Here is a 13,459-nt window from a genome sequence, read left to right as displayed (position 1 = left end):
TAAAAGTATGCAGTCCACTACATTTTTATTGAGAGAGTGCCTATAAATAAATCTCATCCACAGACTTTCCATATATGCCCTCTATTTTCACCTCCACATCAGGTGAATCCAAGCTGATGCAGCTCCACACCTCTGAGAAGACAAGGACACCTCACAGAATAAATGTCTGGGGTTTGCCATTTCCTTTGTCTGGTTTACTATGCATCTAACCTACTTTGCTCAGTCCTTTAGAGGAAGACTGTGTAAACACACAGGCTCCTTCTCTAAGGCTGAACAGAATAGTGGAGAATCAGCAGAGTAGTTTTGTGGGGCATATGGGTTCAGAAAACATGAGGTGGTCTTTCATTTGTATTAGTTATATTCCAGTTAGCAATGACACCACTAAATCCTCTCATTACTCTGTGTAAAAGTACTTTTCATGATCCAGTGTTGTTTCTTTAACAAAGAACATTTGCAAACACCGTTTCATCAAAACAAAAAGAAATTATTGTAAGTTACTAGCTTTCACTTAAAAGGACAGGAGTTTTGCCGTTGATTTTAAGGGTCTTTGGTCCTCAGCTAACACAGTACTTTTAATGTCTGCTAGCACAATTTTTTTTTTCCTTTTAACAGAAGTGTGTCTGTTTTCTTCTCAGATTGTGCACACCAAGTTGACAAGGCTTATTTAGAATGCATAGCTGGGTGGATGTGGTGTTGAAGTAACAGATGTTCCAGTAGTTGAACTAGGCATCCAAAGGGATGAAAACAAAACCCACTTGTCTACTGGAACCTGTTTCAAACATGGTAGCTGGATAAAAAGTAACCCTGCTGCCTGTCTTTCTCTGGCCCTGACTTTACAATCTTATTAGAGCCTGAGAAAAAGAAAAATCAATTGATGCCCAATGTCTACAAATTTTTAAGATATTCCCCTGCTGTAACTGTGTATCTAACTTAACACTTCTTCTGTCATGCTCATCAGCTATGTGCCAGTGCTTTCATTTCTGTCCCATCTGCCCCTAGAGCACCTGCTCAGAGAAGGCACTTGGGAACACTTTGGCATTTACAGAAACTAGTCAAAATTCTTGGGTATGACCTTGCCAGCAGATACAAGGCTAATAAGAACAAGACTGTGCACCAAAATGGGTGCACTAATATTGGCAACCTTTTTCCAAGGGTGCAGGTCCAGGATTGGGACCTACTGAATATTCATTTGTCACAATTTCAGAATTAAATCTTCACCATTTGTAATTGAAGCATCTTTTTTTGTATAATAAAATGCACTCTTTGGTTTTGGCTTTGATACTTGAGGAAAAATAGAGAAATTCACAGATTTAATATAACAACTGAAATGTTTTTCAGGGGAACTCAGATATTTCTACATTTCAGCAGTGTTAATTCAATTAGCCTGAAACTAACTCAAATAAAGCATTATTGTCCATAATGGCGGAAGTTCTAGGATCTTCCTTTGAAAGTATTTTTATCTCTATGAAGACTTAATGTGAAAAGCTAACTTAAATATTCCTCCAGCAGTTTACAGACCCTAATCCAATTCCCACTGAAGTTAACAGTGCCATTTCAATTACTCCTCCAGCAGGAACAATTTATTATGACAGTATCTCAGTCTTCGTTGACCCCTGTTTAATTAATCTCTACTCCCACTCTGTTAAATTACTACTGAACCAGTTTCCCTCTCTTCACCTATTTTTACCTATTTCATTATTTCTTCTCCTTAAAACTATTCATATTGGCCTTTTCTGCATCCCAGCAGTTGATTCCAGTTCAGTTTGCCAAGACATAATTCTAAAGTTGATTGGATTTTCAGTCCTCCCAGATCCCCTTCACCCACAATTTGAAGTCTGCTATAGTCCACAAGGCAAATATTGGGATTTTAAGTTGGTGGGAAATGAAGTAGATATTTCTACATGCAGTCTGGGATTACTGGAACACTGGGAGCTTTTTTCTCTTGCCTCTTTGCTTCATGGATGCCAGAAATAATGTAAAAGCCAAAGGTGTAATTCACACCTTGAAAAGCAGCTGCCTCTGCCAAACGTTTTTATTAACAGTATCACTAGGAGAATTACTGGAGGTGCAGTATGTAAGGAAAGAAGAGGTACTGTATTTCTTGACTCACAAATAGTATTGTTCAATTTGAAATTAGCTGAGGACTACCAAAGAAAATGCTTTGGCATGATGACTTAGTAATCCCCTAAACGACCTGGTGAATTAGGTGTAACTAATGAGACTCAGCTCTAACTCAGCTACAAACTGGAGGGAGTTATAATAGCTAGAGGCCTATTATGACCAATATTAACTAAGAACCTTAGATCATCAAAGTCCTCAGTAAACAACTGATAGTCTTAGAGTTGCCCATAAATCTGTTTCAATAATTTTATGGATATCACTCTCAGCGTAATGATCTGCTGTGCACAAGTACTGTGCTTACTTTGAGAACACTGCAGGTTCACACTCATAATTAAGGTGTTCCTGCTGAAGATTTTTACAGAGGCCACAGTGATAAGTATAGCAGCACTGCCAGTCTCTGTATGGTGGTTTAAGAACAGCTGTCAGGAGTCAAACAAAAGATCTGGTGGCCAAATTCTGTCAACAGCCAGTAAGAGAGGCCAAGATAAGAGTCCAAGGGCAGGTCAAGCATATAGTGATGATTCCCCAGCCTCCCCTTCCAGCCTACAGCAGTCTGCAGCTCAGCAACCTCCTTTCCAGAAGAGGGATCTATGTGTTAAATAGTCCTTGCGGGATTTCCTTCCTTTTCCCTCAAATTTGGCTACTCAAGTTAGAAGCTACGTAAACCTTTTGGCATCCACCACTGACACACAACTGTGTGTTCCACATCTCTCCTAGCAAGGGATAAAAAAATCTCATCTTCTCCTTAATTGAAACTATCACTCAGTCATTTAATTTGATGTTTTCTACTTCTAAAGTGGAGAGACAGTGAACAGCCATTTCCTGCTTACTTTAGTCATTGCTTTGTAGGTATACGTCCTGTCTACCCTCATTGATCTCTTTTCCAAGTTGAAGAGGCCTAGACAATTTGTTCCTGATGTTAAAACTTTTCCACACATTTGATCATGATTGCTGCCCTCCTGTGATTCTTTATGTTTAATATCACATGCTCTTGAGCTGGGACATCTGAACTGTGTGAATTCCTCTGTAGATGTATCATGAACTTAAACTGTACAGAAAATTTTGATTTTTCTTGTTTTTCATTTCCTTACATTTCATTTGATTTTGGCAGCACTCAGGCTATGGATCTCTTGCCTTTAGTTGGAGCCTTGCTATTTTTACATCTACACTAAATGATGATGCATTTTTAATAATTTTATTTCTTTTGACCTACTGGCATTAAAATAACAGTAAGAAAATAGTTTCATTTCCTAATGACTGCTTGACTTTGCCCTCTGACTTCTTTGTTGTCCCCAAATCTCTGACCTAAATTGCCCTGTATTCATTCTCATTTTAACCTCAATTAGCCAAGAGATTGCCACTCCAAGTAAAGAAAATGTGCTTTTCACCATGTGTCATCCACTGGGCTCAAAAATTTTTGTTTTGCCATTTCAAAAGGTCACAATAGGAATAAGTGGTCAAAGGTCCATTTTAAATCAACATTTGAAATAATACATTAGAGGCATAAAGATGTTAAAATGACAAGCAGCTGACACACATAATTAGTCTCACTATTTTGTGTTCCACAAGGTAAATTGTGTTGTACATCCCCAAGATTTTAGCTAGGAGTAACTTTTTTCAGCAGCGTTTGGCTAATAGAGACTCTGCCCATAGACTGTATGAATCTATTCAATCTTTGAATAAATTATTCAAACCATTTCAAGGCATTATTAAATTATAGCAAAGTAAGCATTTCCAGGTATTCTTGTACATTTACACTCTGAGGAGCCTTTTGCTTCAAAACCACACATCTCTCAGATCAAGAACAAACACAAATTCTATGGATCAAAGAGGAAGAGTACAATGCCCTCTGATGTATCACTAACCAAATGACAACTTCTGACAACAGCTGTGGATTTTGAATGATGCTCAGCTGAGCCCCACTAGAATTCAAACCTGGATATCATCCACAGGTTAAAGACACCACAGCCTAATTGCCTCGCTGTGTTTCTCACCACTGAGCATGAGAAGGCACTGAGGGAGCAAAGTGCTGATGTGCAGCAGTGAACCTTTGAAGCTGCTGATGAATTTTACAATAGTACCATCTGGCCCTCTGGTGAGAAAAGTTCTGTCCCACTCACAGAGAACTGCTAGCTTTGGTTTAAAAATGGCTGATGACAGGTGAGGAGATGCTTAACTATTACTGTAGTAAATATTACCGTATCCCGCCATCATAGGGATGAGGAGAGAAACGATCCAACAGGCAGGAATTGTGCAGCAAAACTGATTGATTTAATTATTTTACAAACTCTTTTATAGACTTTTTTCTTCATAGTCTAATTGGACAAAGGATCAGCCACCCCTTGGGGGTGATTGGCTAAAATCCTAAAACATCCATTGTCAAAATATTTTCCTACTGTACTATAAACAAAGCTCAGCAAGGTCGCAGGTGTTCATGGTTTATAAACTCTGCGAATTTCTGTGAGACAGAAAAGTCTCTCACGGACTTAGAAAATAGCAAGAAGAATTCTTGCTAGCAGCATTTTTGTATCCACACTTAACCATCAGCTTTTCTTGGTTCCCTCTGAAAGGGGAATTTGAGTATTCAGACTATGACATTTCTAAGTTCAGTTTCATTAGTGAGATGATGTATTTCCATTTTCATCCAGTGGTATGAAGCTTGTGAAGGATGCAGGACATCCAGGAGTAGTACAGGCCCATCTTATGTAGAATATCTCATCTTCTTTATCCACAAAGGACTTAGCCAGTGCTCTGAATTTGAAAGATGCTTACATGAATTGAAAATTTTTACTTGTTTCTGCCAACAAATATTCAGCACTTCTTTCAAATACTGAAGCATTATAAATACCTTTGGTAAAGATACAAATAAAAGTAGAAAAATCCTCTAAAATAGATTATTAAATTTAAATATTTGAATTTAAAGCCAGAGTCACACTACTACAACTTCCATTTCCTTGTCTGATATCAGGCATCTGTGAGCAGCTCTCATATTAATGCAGCTATCTTCACTGGTCAACCAAATGGCCACTGTTTTTTTAAGAAGCAGGAAGAATAAGTCAATATCTTTCCAGCTGGGGAAAAGAACTTTCCTTCTGGGAAAGTTCCATCTTCTCCAGAAGAGGATCTCTTCTTGCACAGACTTGGCATTGGTTTTCCATTCCTCTACAAGAATTACAAGAGAGAAATAGAGTGGAAAACATCAGATCACCAAGGTCATGTGATGAATGAGGCTATTAGAGCAATTAGATGAGTTTTATCTGTTTTGCTTGGTAAAATAAAATTTTAAGTAGGCTCATCTATCTCACCACACCTGATTACTCTGGAAGTCAAACTTGCAGAAAACATTTAGAATGGTAACAGCAGAAAAATTGCACATATGGGCATCAGATTACTTGTAAACACATTTTGCCTAGCCTGTGCAAGGGAAGACTGGAAAACCCTGCATTAAGGGTAAGATTTGCTAGACCTAAGAAAATCTATCAAATGTTTAAAAGTTCAGTTTAAGCCAACTCTCCAGGCATATTCTGTAACCAAGGAAAAGAGCCAGACCCTTCCAATAAGAATAATTTCCTCATAAAATAAGGGTCTAAAATAGGTGAGAAGAATCAGTCTCTGCAGATTTCTCTCTCTCCCCATTGCCCATAGAGCAAGCGCAGATGTTGAGCTCAGACACAACACCTAACATTTGTTGGATGAAATTATCCCACTCCCAGTGACTGAGCAATGGCTCTTAGCATTTCACGTTGATGGCGTCAAGTGATTCACACTGGAAGACACAACTGGAATTACATCAAATGAGTTCTGCAGTAAGTGCACCCACCCTGAAAAAGACCCAGGCTTCACATCGCTCAGCTCTAGGAATGCACAGCAAACCTCTTGCAGTCTGGAAAGCCAAGCTCATATGGGGCTGCATAAGCAAAAGCACAGCCAGCAGGTTGAGGGAAGTGTTTATTCCCTTTGGTTTAAGAGGGAAATATCATCTCAAGTGCTGTGTCCCACTCTGGACTCCTCTGTGCAAGCAACACCAAGAAACTGGAGGAAGTCCAACAGAGGGCTATGGAGGCGATTAAGGAGCAAGAGCAAGGAGGGACATTCAAGAGGAGGCTGAGGGAAGCGGGATTTTTCAGTCTTAGGAAGGGTAAGAGAAAATATTATTGCTGTTTACAACTGCTTAATGAAAGGATATAGAGAAATTGAGCCAGACTCTTCTCAGTCGTGCACAGTGGATGAATGAGACACAAGAGACACAAATAATAGCAAGGGAAATACAAAACAGTTATAAGGAAAAAATCTTCGTAATGAGAGTGGTCAAACACTGGAAAGGGCTGTCTAGAAGGGCTGAAGATTATCCATCCTTGGAAATATTCAACATTCAACTGAGACAGGCTCTGAGCAATCTGACCTGAGTCTGCTTTGAGTAGAAGGTTGTGCTAGATGATCTCCAGACATCTATCTCATCTAATCTAAATCATTCTGTGACTCTACACAATGGTTGTGGGGAGAAAGGAAAGGAAAGGAAAGGAAAGGAAAGGAAAGGAAAGGAAAGGAAAGGAAAGGAAAGGAAAGGAAAGGAAAGGAAAGGAAAGGAAAGGAAAGGAAAGGAAAGGAAAGGAAAGGAAAGGAAAGGAAAGGAAAGGAAAGGAAAGGAAAGGAAAGGAAAGGAAAGGAAAGGAAAGGAAAGGAAAGGAAAGGAAAGGAAAGGAAAGGAAAGGAAAGGAAAGGAAAGGAAAGGAAAGGAAAGGAAAGGAAAGGAAATTGTATGGGTTTTTTAAAGAATGGTATGGTATGTGATACTGAAAACATTGGGTGATATACAAATCCCTAACAGGGATTCAGGTAGGATTATGTGTGCAGGATTAATCTCACCTAACTTTAGCTGTTCAAAATGTCAGTGTGCAGTCTCGTAATGGAGACTACACTTTCCTCTGTAATAAAAGACCAATCTTAAGGATAGGAATTGTCTGTGTTATTTCAAATCCTCATCTTACAATGCAGTGAGATTCTCCCTGGATTTCAGTCTTCCTTTTGAAAGATCCTGGATAACTATCTTGGACTAGGCACTACCTTTTAGGTAGTTATTGCAAAGGATAAAACCCATTCTTGTGTTGAACAACAGAAATACAGATATATTCAAAGAAATATGGAAATTGGTGACAAGAGTTATTAAAAGGAAAAGTCATTTTAGGAGAGAGGAGAGTCAAAGTAATATACACAAAGGTACAAAAATATTCCATGTTCTTAACAACTTATGTTGGACTTTTAGCAAAACCGAAGAGCAAGATTCAAGTTGTTAAGAGATATATTTTCTTCCCGCAGAGTAGAGTTCATAGCAACAGGTATGTTGTCCAGCCAAAGAGAAAATACAAATTAAATTTTACCAACACTTTTTCTGAGACTTTATGTTCTTAAATAATCCCAGAAAAAATTACTTTGTTGATGCTGAAGTTAAGACAAAACCAGCAATCAAACACTTATAATAAATGGTACCAAGCTACTTTACCAGACAGCAGCACAAAAGAATCAGTTTAGGATCATGTACTTTGTATAATAAATAAAACTAGAAAAGGTCCCAGACTAGGTGCAGGAACATAACTCAGCCTCTTCTCAACAGCCATATCAAAGAGACAGCAGACTGGTAGTTATATTAAAAACAAAAACCAAAATTCACCCATCACAGTACAAGCTACTTATTGATAAGAGCTAGGAAATTCCTTGCATATTACCTCATAGATGATCTGCTCTCCAACATATCTGCTACCGATCCCTCCGTTGTTAAAGCGAAATACTAAACTAAATAGTTTAAAATTTAAAGGCATGATCTACTATAGAAATTGTTATGCTTTTGTGTTTAAATCCTGACCCTGACTGGATGTCAAGTGTCCATCAAAGCTGCTCTATCACTCCCCTGCTCAGCTGGACCAGGGAGAGAAAATATAACAAAAGGCTCATGAGTCAAGGTGAGGACAGGGAGAGCTCACTCAGCAGTTACCGTCATGGGCAAAACTGTCAGAACGTGGGGAAATTTATTTAATTTATTGCCAATATAAAACAGACTTGCATAATGAGTAGGGGATTGCACTCAAAGGAGGCTGTGACCCCTTGGGAAGCCTGTGCTGGAGACTCACAAGGCTTCTATCAGGACCTGTGGCCCTACAGAGAGAGGAGCCCACACTGGAGCAGGTTTGCTGGCAGGAATCGTGACCCCATGGGGGACCCACACTGGAGCAGCCTGTTCCTGAAGGACTGCACCCCATGGAAAGGGATCCATGCTGAATCAGTTTGTGATGAACTGCAGCCTGTGGGAAGGACTCATGTTGGAGCAGTCCACTGAGGACTGTCTCTGGTGGGAGGGATCCCATGCTGGAACATGGCAATAGTGTGAGGAGTCCTTCCCCTGAGGAATAAGCAACAGCAGAGACAATGTGTGATAAATGGTGGTGGGAGGAGGCAGAGAATTCAGGAGTAAAGTTAATCCCAGGAAGAGGGAAGGGGAGAGGAAAAGGTGTTCTAAGACTTAGTTTTTATTTCTCATTACTGTACTCTGATTTGATGGGTAATAAAATAAATTAATTTCTCCAAGTCAGGTCTGTTTCACCTGTGGCACTAATGGCAGAGTGATCTCCTTCCATCCTTATCTCGACCCAGGAGACTGATGGTATATTCCTCTCCCCTGCCCAGCTGCACAGGAGGAGTGATACGGTGGCTTTAGTGGACACTTGGCATCCAGCCAGGGCCAACTACTCCCTTTATGTAAGGAGCAGCCTGCATGTCCTACACAGCCTGTAGAGAAAGCTGAGCAACTCTACAGGTAAGCAAGATGGCTATGGCATGAGGAGCCCTCATACATGAACAAAATAAGATGCAAAAGTGACTTCTGCATCACTCACTTCTGCTTGATTTCTGTTTCTCTTCTCCCAGGGTCCTATAAGAAATTGTTTCAAAGTTCAAAAAAACACCGTAAAATTTCAATAGTAACAATCTGTTGGATAAGTCAAGCTTAAGGGAGTGAAAGAAAAATTTACTCATAACCTTCTACTATAAACGCTGTGAAAAAACCCTTCCTGGATATGAGATTTTTCCTATCAATTATTGGATATCTAGGTAGCACTAGTAACTAGGGCAGCCTTCTCACTCATCACAAACTGGAAGACCCTCTGTAACTCTTTCTTTATAGTCTGTTATATCCTCCTGTTTTATGCCAAAATTTGAAGAGGCAGCAAAGACTAAGAACTAAAATATGTCTGGGATAATACCTAGTCTGATATGGTATTTATTGAAGTGTGCTTTTTATTTTAATAAAAATTGTAGTAAATCATATGTAGTGTCTGCCGTTACGCATCACAGACAATACCAGAGTTGCCTGTATCAAATCCAAGTGTTCCTTTGCTGCAATTCACACAATAGGTTGATGTCTCTGTGATCTCTGGATACTTTTAAAATATATTTGTGGGGTTTTTTAAGTCTGACATGCATGTCACAGGAACTTTGCAAACTCAAATTAGCAGGCTGGAGTACTTTGAATATATTTTATCTGACATATAATTCACAAGTCCATGCAATATTTTCCTCTTCCTCAGTCAACAAGTGTGTAAAAAAATTGTGTTTTACAACTTATTTTGACTAATAAACATCCATATTCTGTGGAATCTTAGAGATTAAACACAGATAATTGTTACTTTGATGCAGTTTTTTAATATCCTGCACCAACTGAGGCATTCAGATATTGCTGATCTCCATTACAGAAGATGCTGTAGAAAAATATTCTCCACACTTGTCATATTTGTCAACGTTTAACCATTTCAAGTAGTGATGTTTGTCTGAAGTTTTTAAAAAGTTAAAATTATTAAAAACAAACTGAAAAAAATGGTTGAAAAATCCTTAAAACTTCCTGTATTTGGCTTTCCTTCTAATTTATTGAAAGGTTTCCAGTAAAAAAATCTGATATTTTAAATTTTGAACATTTAAGTGGATTTTTAAAAATTTTGGAAAAAATAGAACCCAGATATGAAAATAGAACTTTGTGTAGTGATAGTTGTCAACGGATCACTAAGACCTTTAACAAGTTGCAACCCAGAAAAGAACAGGATGTATATACTCATGTGAGATCAATCCAACCTGCATCAGACAATGAGTCTATCTAGAACATACAGGTTAGTGGGGAAAATGGTATATCAACTTTCCAAGAAAACAATACAAATTTGCTGTAGCAGAATAAATGAAAAAATGATGTGCCTTATTTCTGAAGATGTGGTTGTTGTTTAGAAGTTATTTGAAATGAAAGGACAGGCAGGGAAAAGTATTTATATACCAGGAAACACTCACACTAAAACTCAAAGACTTGCCATGAATGCACTCTGAACAAAAATTAAAAGAAAGGTTTTGACTATCAGTGGAAAAAATTCTTCCTGAATTCCTAGTAGGAAGCCTGGAAGAAAACCTACCTCCTTTTAAGCTGCAGATTCAGCAGTTCAGAATACATGCTGTCTTTGACATTAAAGGATTGTGCAAAGGGTTCTGAGGATTTACAATCTTCTGTAGTCCTATGAAACTGTATTCGGAAAACCACATGGCTTAACTGCAGTAAACTGAAAACTAAAACTTTCAATCATTTCTTTGTGCTTTTGCTACAGGAGGAGTTGTTTCATGGGAAAAAGATGGTACCTAAATAGGACTACCATAATGGCAGAGTCAGTCTTGAACAAAATAGGATTACTGAGGTCATTTGCATTGTCACCATTCACCTGGTGTTACTTGGAAAATTCACACATCTCTAAGACTTTGGCTTGGGATTCTTCACACATGTAAGTTTATTTGCCTGTAGGGGAACATTCTCATGGACTTTCCATCACTGCAGCAGAGATTATAGTTAGGTATAATTGTAGTTTCAGAAAAAATCAGTCAGTAAGATACTGATGCTATTGTTAATAGGCCTTGTACACGAATGTATTGGATCTATTGTTCTGCAATTCCATGTTAGTGCAATGTGAGAATAGTTTTTCCTGGAACCAGCATTATAAAATTCCTTACTAGAAGTACATTCTTAACACATAAAAGTAAGAAACTGTCACCAGGGAATTAGTAAAGTTATTCTGGAAAAGGCCAGTGTTTCGAATTATATGCAGGTACATCCATTAGGTCCAATTAAAAGGTCTAGCCAGTTTGCCTGGGATCTCTGGGCACCAGGAAAAACACATTCAACTCAAGTTATCTGTGAAAACTTTGTGGGCAGCCTCATACACAACTGCTGTGTCTGCAGACTCAAGTGTTACAAGCTGCAGATGTCACAGCATAGTTTCCCACCTGGGATGAGAGTGCACCTTGAGAAGACAGCTCTAGACACATGAGGCCATAAGGTAAAAGAAGAGATCCAAAAGACGACATTATGATTACAGCAAGCAAAGAAAAAAAAAACAAAACAAGAATCTCCTCCCATGATTATTTGAGAAATTATAAAAACCTTTTGATAGAGCTGGGGGAAGATAATGTCTGTGGGCAGAGAAAATACCCTTTCTGCACCACAAGATACATCTGGACAAAAGGGAGAGGCTTCACCAGATCTGAAACAGAAGAACAAAGTTCAAGTTCAGTATTGGCTGAGGACCTGACAGGACAAGCAGACTCATGTCCACTAATAGAAAGACTTCAAAAACAAAGCACATGCATATAGTCATATTTCTGGCAAACAAACAAAGGGACCAGCTTTTCAACAGCAGTATCTACTGAAGGCCGGGCCGTTGGGGAATATGGTTTCAAATAATTTATTTTAAAAAGACAAGATTCAGATCTTGTTAGACTGGTGAAAATCCAAAGTAATTCCAAAACATTCTAGTCTGGGGTTCAAAACCTTAATATCAGGGAAAAAAAAAAAAAAAAGGAGGTCTCCCTTTTCAGTAATATTGACATAAGAATTCTGTTTGATCTTTGTGGGATATGCTTCAAACATTGTTTCATTTTAGTAAATAGAAAGGGTTTTATTTTTTCCTACTTTTTAAAGGACCATCTTTATTGCTTCTTCATTTTTCCTGTCTCACTATTCCAAATTACTTGGAGTTTTCTGTTTTTTGGTTACACCCTTCTCAATGGATTTACAACAAAGTTTGTTGTATATGAAGATCAAAGCATTCATCATTAATCTAGCACAATTATCCGATGTGAAAAACAATGTAGAAAAAAACAAATATAAAGGTTTCTTAAAAAGCAGGGTATGTGGGAACGATGGAGACCAGTTTGGCAGCTTGCAGTGACACAGACTGGCAGCTGCCTTTGCACTAGGGAATACCAGTTACATAAAGCACATATCCTTCCAGAACCTCTGAAGATGCCACGAGCAGTTCCCAGGCCCCCCTGTAGCGCCCCTTAGCCACACCAGTCATCCCATTGTGCCTGGAAGCCATCGCCCTGACCTCACTGACATATTCCACGTGCATGTCTGGCGGTGCTCTGCGAAGCGTACCTGCAAGGCTGAACCCAAACTCCGTGTGCTGGAAGCTCTTTGCCTGCCTGAGACGTATGGAAGTGTCAGTACATACACTGGAGATGGGGAAAAGAGTGTCTGCAGCCAGGCCACATGCCCCAAGGCAAGGCCAGGGGCTCCCCCCAGCACTGACCTGGCAGCACTGACCAGCAACATGTGCTGCTCCAGCCCATGGCTCTCCTTCCCCACAGTCTCTCTGCCCAGCCCCAGTGCTGGAGCCCAGCCTGGCAGCTCCCCGGCGGCTCTGCAGGCAGGAATCCCACTGGTATCTCTGACGAGCTACTTGAAAATGAGACAGCCGCCTCTACAAACTCGTCCTCAATTTCAATTGAATGATTGATTGTTTTTAAACTAGTGTATTGTATATTTTGGGAAAGAATTTATGATTTACCAAAAAATTTCCTGCTGAAATAAAGCCAAATGGAGACCGGTCTGGGCCAAGTTGCTTAATGTCCATGAACAAGAACATGTTTTTCTTTTTCTTCCTTTCTTGTTTTATGCATGCTTCTGGACTCATTTCATCAGCTGTCAGTAGTTAAATACCATTTCAGAAAAGGGTTTATTATTGTAATTTCCTCAATTATTCTGTTTTTTTCTGCTATGGTCTCCTGAAACAGAATCAGTCAGCTAAAGTACTCATAAAATATTTTCCCCTGCTGCTCCTTGAAAAGGGCCTAAACCTTCAAGGTGTTGTATTTCCTGAGTTGTTTTGTACCTCGATGACCGTGACCTTAACCAAGGACTTCTTCCTGTGTGCTCCATTCTGCTTTGTAAGGGACATCGCTGACTTCTGCTCACAGCCAGCTCATGTCCCCAGACCATACACAGTGGCACAGCAGTGCATGATTACCAGGAAAAGAAACC

The sequence above is a fragment of the Aphelocoma coerulescens genome, chromosome 2 (genome assembly GCF_041296385.1).
Source record: "Aphelocoma coerulescens isolate FSJ_1873_10779 chromosome 2, UR_Acoe_1.0, whole genome shotgun sequence".
NCBI lineage: Eukaryota > Metazoa > Chordata > Aves > Passeriformes > Corvidae > Aphelocoma > Aphelocoma coerulescens.
This window is presented reverse-complemented; position numbering follows the sequence as displayed.